Here is a 10,870-nt window from a genome sequence, read left to right as displayed (position 1 = left end):
AACACAATGCCTGCAGACTGCTCTCACTTTACATTCATGCCTACAATCCCAAATGGGTTCTTAAAGCTTCCAGGCAATCTCATACAGCAATTCCTGAGTCCATTCACTCTCTGTAGACAAGTAAAAACCTCTAACACCTCCCTTGGATTCCGCTTTTACTCAGAAAATAGAATCAGAAGGGATTTTTTTAAAAAGAATCATCACCCACATTTATCCACCTACCTCCATCTGTGCCTATTAACTCTGCCTTTCCTCACTTTACGAGGGTTGGATCGTCCATCCACACTTTATCTCCGACTCCAGGACGTTGCTACAGAGAGCTTTTCCCCTCTGCTTACTATGTTATCAAATTTTCCGCTCCCTACTTCCTGTCAGCACACAAACATTTTTTTCCCATCTTAAAATTAAAAAAAAAAAACAAGCCGTCAAAATTTCTTGAATCTATTTCATCCTCTAGAAAACATAGAATTCTCTTCTCTTTTTTATGGCAAAACTCTTTGACAGCAGTATCCATACTCACTCTCTCCCTTTGTGTATTCACTGTTTATCTTCTCATTCTTTCTGGAAAATTCACATAAGTCTACCACCCCTACAACTCCTGTAAAACTTTTCCTTAAGGTCAGCAGTGAGTCCATCATTGCCAAATCCAATCATTTCTTAGAACTCATATTGCCAGATTCATCAACAGCATTTTGCAAGATTAATTACAGATTCTTCCTTAAAACACTTCCTTTACTTGACTTCCAGCCCTTCATGCCTTCCTAATTTAATCCCTACTTCACTGTTCAGTCATCTTTTCTAATTGAGGTCATAAATCAGAGCTTAATCATCAGTCCTCTTCTATGCTTCGTTTATTCTGCTCCCTTGACAAAAATCATCTGATTTCATGGCTTACGTATCATTGATTCTTGGTCAATTCCCAAATTCCTACATCCAGATTAGAACTTTCCTCTCACTTACTGTATTTCCAGATTTGTGAACTAACTGCCTATTCAAAAGATGTCTAATAAACATCTCACAATTTACACATCCAATATCAAATTATTTATCTTTTCCCCAAACTCTAAGTTCAAGTCCTCTGAGAAGCAGATGCCAAGACAGGTGATTTTTACAATATTGATTATGTACAAGATATTTACTTGGGGAAAAATGCTTATGAATAATAAAGAGAAGGAATCTAGAGAAGGTGGGAAGAATCTTCAGACCACGATGCAGGTCTGACAGCTATGAAGAAGAGGGAGAAGGAGGACAATTGGGGGGAAAAAAAAAGGCACTGATTACATCCCATTCCTAAGAAACTTCAGCCAGTTTGATGGAGAATACTTGAGAAAAAGTAGCCCATTAAGGAGTCCTACTTTTTTTATAAATGGGACTATTGGCATATCTTGGAGATATTACAGGTTAATTTCCAGACCACCCACAATAAAGTGATTATCACAACAAAGTGAGTCACACAAATTGTTTTGATTTTCCATTGCATATATAATTGTGTTTACACTATATTATAGCATATTAAGTGTGCAATAGCTCTAGGTCTAAAAAACAATGTATTAACAATTTAAAAATACTTTATTGCTAAGAAATGCTAATAATCATCTGAACCTCAGCAAGTTGTAATATTTTTACTGATAAAAGGTCTTGCTTTAATATTGATGGCTGCTGAGTGATTAGGGTGGTGGTTACTGAAGCTTGGGGTGGCTGTGGCTATTTCTTTAAATAAGAAAACAATGAAGTATGTACATCGATAATTGACATTTTCTTTCACAAAGAATTCTCCATAGCATGAAATGCTCTGTGATAGCATTTTACCCACAGTAGATCTTCTTTCAAAATTTGAGTCAATCCTCTCAAACCCTGCTGCTGCTTTATCCTATATCTTTGTAATATTCTGAATCATTTGTTGTCATTTCAACAATATTCACAGTGTCTTTGCCAAGAGTAAATTACATCTCAAGAAACCACTTTCTTTGTTTCTCATCCATTAGAAGCAACTCCTCATCAATTCAAGCTGTGTCATGAGATTGCAGCAACTCAGTCACATCTTCAGATATCACTTGTAATTTGAATTCTCCAGCTATTTCCACCCCATCTGCAGTTAGTTCCTCCACTAAAATCTTGAACCCCTTAAAGTCATCTATTAGGTTTTGAATCAACTTCTTCCAGTCTCCCATTAAAATTGATAGTTTGACCTCTTCCTATGAATCACAAATGTTCTTAGTGGCATCTAAAGTTGTGAATTTTTTCTAGAAGGTTTTCAAATTACTTTGCTCAGGCCCATTACAGGAATTACTATAACAGCTATAATCTTGTAAAATGTATTTCTAAAGTAATAAGACTTGAAAGTTAAAATTACTCCTTGATCCATGGGATATAGAATGAGTGTTGTGTTAGCAAGAATAAAAACAACATTAAACTCTTTGTACATCTCCAGCAGAGTTCTTGGGTGAGTAGATGCATTGTTAATGAGAAATAATATTTTGAAAGGATTTTTTTTTCCTGAGCAGTGGGTCTCAACAGTGGGCTTAAAATATTCAGTGAGCCATGCTACAAGCAGACATGTTGTCATCCAGGCTTTTTTGTTTCGCTTATAAAGCACGGCAAGAATAAATACAGCGTAATTCTTAAGGGCCCTACAATTTTTCATATGGTAAATACGTACTGGCTTCAACTGAAGATCATCAGCTACATTCACTTCTAAAAAGACAGACTGTTTTTAGAAGCTTTGAAGGCAGGCATTAATTTATCCTCTTTAGCTATGAAAGTCCTAGATAGCATCTTTTTCCAATGCATGCCTATTTCACATATATTGAAAATCTATTGTTTAGTGTAGCTACTTTCATCAATTATCTTCGCTAGACCTTCTAGATAATTACTGCAGCTTCTATATCAGCACTTGATGCTTCACCTTCAACTTTTATATTAAAGTTTTTAAAGTTTCTGGAGATAGTTTTTTTCCTTAAACCTCATCAGCCAAACTCTGTTAGCTTCAGATTCTTCTTCTGCAGCTTCCTCACCTTTCTCAGCCTTCATAGAATTGAAAAGAGGGAGAGCCTTGCACTGGATTAGGCTCTGGCTTAAGGGAATGTTGTGGCTGGTTTGATCTACCTAGACCACTAAAACTTTCTCCGTATCATCAATAGGCTGTTTAACTTTCTTATCATGTGTGTGTTCACAGGGATATAATTTTTAATTTCCTTCAATAGTTTTATCTTCACGTTCACAACTGGCTAACTTTTTGGCACACAAGGCCTAGCTATCGGCCCATCACAGCTTTTAACATGCCTTCTTCATTAAACTTAATCATCTCTAGCTTTTGACTTAAAGTGAGAGATGAACACTAGAGAGGCCCTTTTAGGGTTATTAATTGGCCTAATTTTAATATTGTCATTTCCTCAGGCCTAAGGAGAAGAACGGCTGGTCGGTGGAGCAGTCAGAACACACACATTTATTAAGTTTGCCATCTTATATGGATGAGGTCTGTGGAGCCTCAAAACAATTACAATAATAACATCAAAAGTCACTTATCAGAGATCACTGTATTAGATATAATAATAATTTAAAAAATTGAAATATCGTGAGAGTTACCAAAATTGGAGTTACCAGAGACCTGATGTGATCACATGCTGCTGACATATCAATAAAGCAAAGTGCAATAAAATGAGGTATGCCTCTACATTAATACTCCAAAAGGTCTACAGCTCAGGCCATCAGTCAATTACACTTCATTCAGCAGGAGATATGAAAAGTACCTTTTTATTGCCACCACAGGTAATCCATAGAGCTAATGCAGGTTCAGAAGTAGCCCCACCATGAATCCCATGGCCTCTTCTGAGAGGAAACTTAGTAAAAGAGCTTGTGAAATAAACTAGAGCCCTCACTGTTGCAGTTAGTCTCTGGACAGCAGCTTGTGGTCATTTGCTCCTTCTTCCACTGTCCACAGTACCCCATCAAAGCACATAATTGCTTCCACTATACCCCAGCATCCTAAAAAAGTTATAAAGAAAATTTTAGCCTGCCATTATTAACCTCAGAGAATAATTTTACATGCTAGAACACACTTTTTATTGTGTACTAAAGCACAGCATAGGTTTCCTGCACAAAATTGTCATTGTCATGCTATTTACCTTTATTATTGAACAAAGAAATGGCATGAGTAAAGGTATTTCAGGGGGAGATTTTACAACCATCTAAATCTCATTTTCTTCTTTTCTAAACTAGTAACATCTCACCCAGAGAAATACTGTTTTAATGGACACTATTAATAGTCCAATAACTGAAAAATAATTTCATGTTTACAAATTAACTTCTGTAAGGCCACTGAGATAAATAAATATATTCACTTTCAATAGCATGATGCAACTTAATTGATTAACTTATGGATTTCCTTGTCAAGTTAATTGGCAATTCTTCTAATTACATGAAACCTTGCTTTACCTTCTTTAGAAAACTATGGTCTAAGAGGTTTGGTAAATAAAAAAGTTAATTTTAATGCATATACTTTCTACATTATTCTGTTGCCCAATACCCAAATTGTTTCCAAAGAAGTACTAATTGAACTAAAGAAGATTTGAGAAGTCAGGAATGTGCATGTAAACATACCCAGCACAAGAGAAATTAAAAGTTTTGGTAACAAATGGAATTTTAAAATTATAATAGGGAAAATGTCCCTTGACACAGTCATCTCAAACTTCACACTGGATATTTAGATAGAATTTCAGTCATCTACCTAAGTAAGAAAATCAAGTCTTTCTTAACAAGTAATTTAAGTTTCTCTAAACCAGAACGATTTTTCTGAAACCCTGTCTTTATACACGTCTCTGCTGTACAGAAAATGTTTTAGCTTAAGTGGTCTATAATTATTGTCAACTAATTCTAAATGGTACATGTGAAAATAAAAGACAGTTACAGTTGCCACGGAAACTATACTTCGTAGGAAATTTATTTCAACAAGTCTTGCTTCTAAAATTAAAAAAAAAAAAACATTTACAAACAATAGTACAACTCTGACCACAAGCTGTCAGGAAAAGAAAAAAAAATGAATGAAAAATGTAAAAATAAAGTAATTCTTCCACTATTAGCTGAACTCATAGCTTCTTTCCTCATATAAGCTTTATTATTTATTTAGTTAGTTTTCTTTAAGATTTTAACCACAGAAAGTAACTACTCCCTGAAAAAAACCTCTAACAGTACAATTTGTTATATAATTTTAATGATAGAATAGCTAATTTTGTGATAATTTTAATAAAAGTATTATCAAAAGATATTTAACAAATCCTTTTAATTTAGTATGCCTCAATTCTCCCTTTTCAATAAAATATCCTATATTATTTTTTACACAGGCTAATAAAATATGCTAAGGAAATAACCTAAATAAACCAGTTTGTTTGATTTCAAAATCTGCAATCCATAGACAAATAGGTCCTATCTCTTCACTAAGCATCTATCTTCTTATATTGTAAATAAATCTTCAGAGAACTTTCAGCAAGTGTATCTTATAATTCAGTTAGAAAAATCATTTCTCACATGCTGACATTTATCTTCCAGAACTGTTCTTCAGAGCACAGAGCAAGACTTTTTCTTTTAATTTTATATGACGCCCTTTTAAGAACATTGTACATGTTCTAAGAGAGGAGCTAGTTAATTGGTACAGATATGAATAAGATAATACATGATCTAGAAAAAAAGAATTATGGCATAATGTGTCCAATTCATATTAGAACTGGCAAGGACAGTATAATAACAGTCTTTTTCTATCTTCTTTTAAATTTCGAAGAAAAATTTTGTAGATCAAAGAATGTATAATGAAATGAAGCAATCATACATATTGGAGTCATATAAAAGTAGTTTTTATAAAACAAACACTGGAACTGTTTTGATACCTGTATAGAAAAGGTATAATTCTGTGTTATTTTAATAATAAAGAGAAGTTCCTATTAGAAGTAATTACATGGCTTTTACTCCAAGATTTGGAAACAGCTTGAATTATTTTAGCATACACAGCATGTTATTTTTGAAACTGTAAATCAAAAGCAATTAATGGGCTATAAGATATATTTGAGTTGTGACTACTGCTTTTAAAAAATGGAGCTGAAATAAAATGGAATGGGTAGAATAGAGCAGAATAGCATAGAATGGGATAGGATTGGATGGAATAGGCTGTATAGCATAGCATAGTATAGCATAACATACAATAGAAGATATCAATTTGCACCTCACAACTTCTAAGCAAAAATTGAACACATTGCAAAAAGCATTGTAGTAAGTTTGTGAAGGGATTTGGAAAGGGACAGGAAGGGGATGTGCTCAAAGCACGTATTGGCTAGGAGGGGATAACTTGATCTTATTTATTGATTATATGGTATATGATTTTGACTGTCATTATAACTGGGGTGTTCAGATTTCACAGTTCAATTTTATATCAACATATTGCAGTGGGTTCTGAGGTAGGATAAGTAAATTTAACCTGCTATTGGCCAAAAAAAAAAAAAAAAAAAGGATATCTGATACAACAGTCTTTATATTTATGGTAATAGAAATATGTTAATTTAATTGAAACAAATTACCCATAAAATAGATTGCTTTATTATCTTAAACAATTATAATGAGACTTACAATTTCTGATTCAGCATGTAAGGAGCTTGGAAGTCACCACTGTGTCCCAACAACAAATAAAAAGCTGAATGTACAGAAAAATCAACAACTCTCCTTGCATTTGTAAGAGAGGCAAGGACATAGGGCTAACTGCTGCTCCCAAAATTGAAGAGACAGGCAAAAACAGGCAGTCACATCCTACTGGAGCAAAGACTCATCAGTGGAAACTACTGCAGGAAACAGTCCTGGGGTAGGAAAATCTGAACTGTAATTGATAAATTGCTGAAGACTCAATGTGGACACATCTGAGTAGGGGGAGGGGAGAGGGATAGCATTAGGAGATATACTTAATGTAAATGACGAGTTAATGGGTGCAGCACACCAACATGGCACATGTATACATATGTAATAAACCTGCAAGTTGTGCACATGTACCTTAGAACTTAAAGTATAATTAAAGAGAAAAAACAAAACAAACAAACAAAAACTCCAGGGGGACCCTGTCATGGTGGGAAGGGGAACACAGTGCTGTAAGATTTAACTCCAGGAAAGAAATCAAATTCTCACAGTAAATGTCAGAGAACAATCCCCTTATGCTTTGGGCACGGAGAGGAAAAATGAAACCATGTTTAAATACTAATACATCAGAGCACCCTGTTCTTAACAAGGCCTGACCTCAAGAGAATTAGTTTACCAGAGCCTGATTTGCTGGGCTATTCTTAGAGCCTAACTTACCAGTGAGAAGGGAAATACCCAACTCTAGTCCACTCTAGTAATCCTGTTCCACCTAAGGGTTGGATTAGGATGGGTGGCAAGCTGAGAAACACTTGTGAAGGTAACAGTCAGAGGCATGAGGTTACTAAAAGACTAATACATAATCATAGCACAGTACAATGATTCCCCTCCCCCACATCATAGCACCACATTACTAAAGGCTTATTTACTGTTGTTCCTTTTACCCAGTACACGACATCTGGCTATCAAGATAAAACTACAAGGCATACCAAAATACAAAAAACAAACAGACAAAAAAAGCAATTTGAAGAGACATAGCAAGCATCAAAATCAAACATGAAAAGGATGTTGGAACTATCAGGCCAGTAATTTAAAACAAGTATGATTAACATTCTAAGGACTCTAACAGATAAAGTAGATAGCATACAAGAACAGATGGGTGATGTTAGCAGAGAGATGGAAATCTACGAATGAACCAAAAGGAAATGCTAGGGATCAAAAACAGTGTAACAGAAAATTTTAAAATGCCATTGATGGACTGATTAGTAGACTGGATATAGCTCAGAAAAGAATCTTTGAACTTCAGCATATATCAATAGAATGTTCAAAAACTGAAAAGCAAAGAGAACAAGGACTGGAAAGTACTAGTTCATGTAATAAGACAAGAAAATAAGGCACACACAGTAAAGTTCAAACACACAGGAGAAGTTCAAAATGGCTGACTAGAAGCAGCTAGTGTGTGCCACTCTCATGGAGAGGAAACAAACTGGAAAGTAAACACTAACTCTTAAAGTAGATCACTTAAGAAATCATGTTAGGATTGATCAAGGGAGCCAGGGGACACAGACAACAGAGAAGACTGAAGTTGGGTAGTCACCCACCTGGGACCAGCATAGAGCCAAGAGAAGCTCCCTAACACAGGGAAAGGGTGAGGGAGTAAGAATCCCCAGATGATTCACATGCCCTACAGGGACCTGTGTAATCCTGGGAATGAGCGAACCAGTTTTAGCCCCCTGGACCTCCAGACAGATACAGAGATCCACACGGAGTTTTTTGCAGAGGCACCACTCAAAATCACAGGAAGCCTCACAGGTCTTGGATCCCTGGGCAGCCCAAAACCAGCTGCCATAGCCCTGATAGAGACCATAGTCACGGTGCCAGGAAGCAGTCAGACTGCAACACTTCTTGCCAGACAAGGCTCAGCTTCTGCTTCCAGTAAAGTAGCCCCACCCCTTCTTGAACTCTGCCAACAGGCACAGCTCTCTGTTCCCCCAGGGAAGACCTGGAGGTCAGTCTGTGCCACTCCAGCCACTCCTGCCGCTGTTAACTAGCTGGGACAGACTCACAGGCTTGGGCTTCCAGCACAGTGGCCCTGCCCCTGCTTGAACTCTGCAGGTGGGCACAGCTCTGTGTTCCCCTGGGAAACACCTAGGAAGCAGATTGTGTGACTGCCCCCCACCTCACCCTGCCACTGCTCCTAGCAGGCAAGATTTGCCCATTTGGGTGGTGCCCATGCAGGGGAGGAGCCTCCACTCTCAGAACACAGAGAAGTGAGATGATCTCGTTTGTGGGCTGGCCAGGGAACAGGGCGTGCCTCCTTTCTCAGGAAGGGAATAGCCTGTCTGCTAGCTGTGACCTCTGCCTGAGAAAGTCCCCAGGCTGGAACACATAACAAAGGAAACACGGGTATGGCACCAGTGATTGGGGAGGGGCTCCTCTGATGCCCAGCAGTGGATCTGGTGAGGGCATCATCTCTCTCTTCCCACTACCGCAAAGCAAAGCACTACTATGGATGTGCTGAAATACAAAATTGCTGCCTAAGAACTGCCAGCCATTACTCTTAAGCACCATCTACTGGATTTCAGCCCAAATTACAACACCAAAAATATTTCACTATTAAGTAAAGTAAGTGTTACTTCAATTAAAAAAAAATAACATATTTTGCCAGCGTACAAAGCCTGTGAAACCTGTCGCAAAAATCCAGCCATATATAAAGGATCCTGTACAGTGATTTAGCAAACTGAAAACACCCACAAACAAAGCTAACTGATTCTAATTCATCTTACATCATAAAGGAACACCAGCCCTCTCAGATCAGAAAGAATCAGTACAACAATTCTTTACAATTTAAACAGCCAGAATGTCACTTTACCTCCCAATGAACACAATATCCCCAAGCAACGGTTCTTAACCAGATTGAAATGACTGAAAGGATATACATAGAATTCAGAATCTGGATGGTAAGGAAGCTCATTGAGATGCAGGAGAAAGTTGAAACCCAATCCAAGGAATCCAAGGAGTCAAGTAAAACTATCCAAAAGAAAAAAAAAATCCATTTTAAGAAAGAACCAAAGTGAAATTCTGTAATTAAAGAATTCTCTACAAGAATTTTAAAATACAGTCAGAAGCATTAACATCAGAAGAGACCAAGCTGATGAAAGAATCTGAGTGTTCAAAGATGGGTTCATTCAATCAATTCAGTTAGACAAAAACAAAGAAAAAAGAAGTTTTAGAAAATAAACAAAATCTTTGAGAAATATGAGATTATGTAAAGAGACCAAATCTACAACTCATTGGCATTCCAGAGAGAGAAGGAGAGAGAGTAGGCACTTTGAAAAACATTTGAGTATAGTCCATGAAAATTTTCCCAATCTCACTAGAGATTGAGAGATTGACATGCACATTAAAGAACTACAGAGAACCCCTGCAAGATATGATACAAGATGACCATCCGTGTTGAGATGAAAGTTTATAGTGCTAAACACCTTCATAAAGAAGTTAGAATAATATCAACTTACATGACACCCAGAGGAACTAGAAAACACAACAGAGCAAACCAACCTCAAAGCTAAAAGACGAAAATAAAGAACTAAAATTAGAGAAGAACTTAATGAAATTGAGTCCATAAAATAGATCAATGAAACCAAGAGTTGGTTATTTAAAGGAATAAACAAGATTGATAGGCAGCTGGCTAGATTAACAAAGAAAAAAAAAGATCCAAATAAACACAATCAGAAATAACAAAATCTAGATGAAATGGATAAATTTTTTGAAACAAACTCCCAAGACTGAACCAGGAAGAAAGTGAAAATTGGAAAAGACCAATAACAAGCACTGATATTGAATCACTAATAAAAAACAAACAAACAAAAAAACCTACCAACCAAAAGAAGCCCTGGACCAGATAGACTCACAGCTGAATTCTAGTAGACATACAAAGAAGAACTTGTGCCAATGCTAGTAAAACTGTTCCAGAATATTGAGCAAGAGTGACTCCCATTTAACTAATGAAACTAAATAGCTTCTTCATAGCAAAAGAAACTATCAACAGAGCAAACAGACAACCAACAGAATAGGAGAAAGTATTTGCAAACTATGCATCCGACAAAGGCCTAATATCCAGAATCTATAAGGAACTAAACAAATCAAAAAAGAAAAAAAAATCCTATTTCAAAATGGACAAAAGGCATGAGTAGACACTTCTCAAAAGAAGATACGTACATGGCCAACAAACATATGAAAAAGTTCTCCGCATTACTAATCA

Source organism: Symphalangus syndactylus, chromosome 7 (genome assembly GCF_028878055.3).
Source record: "Symphalangus syndactylus isolate Jambi chromosome 7, NHGRI_mSymSyn1-v2.1_pri, whole genome shotgun sequence".
NCBI lineage: Eukaryota > Metazoa > Chordata > Mammalia > Primates > Hylobatidae > Symphalangus > Symphalangus syndactylus.
Note: the sequence above shows the minus strand (reverse complement) of the source record.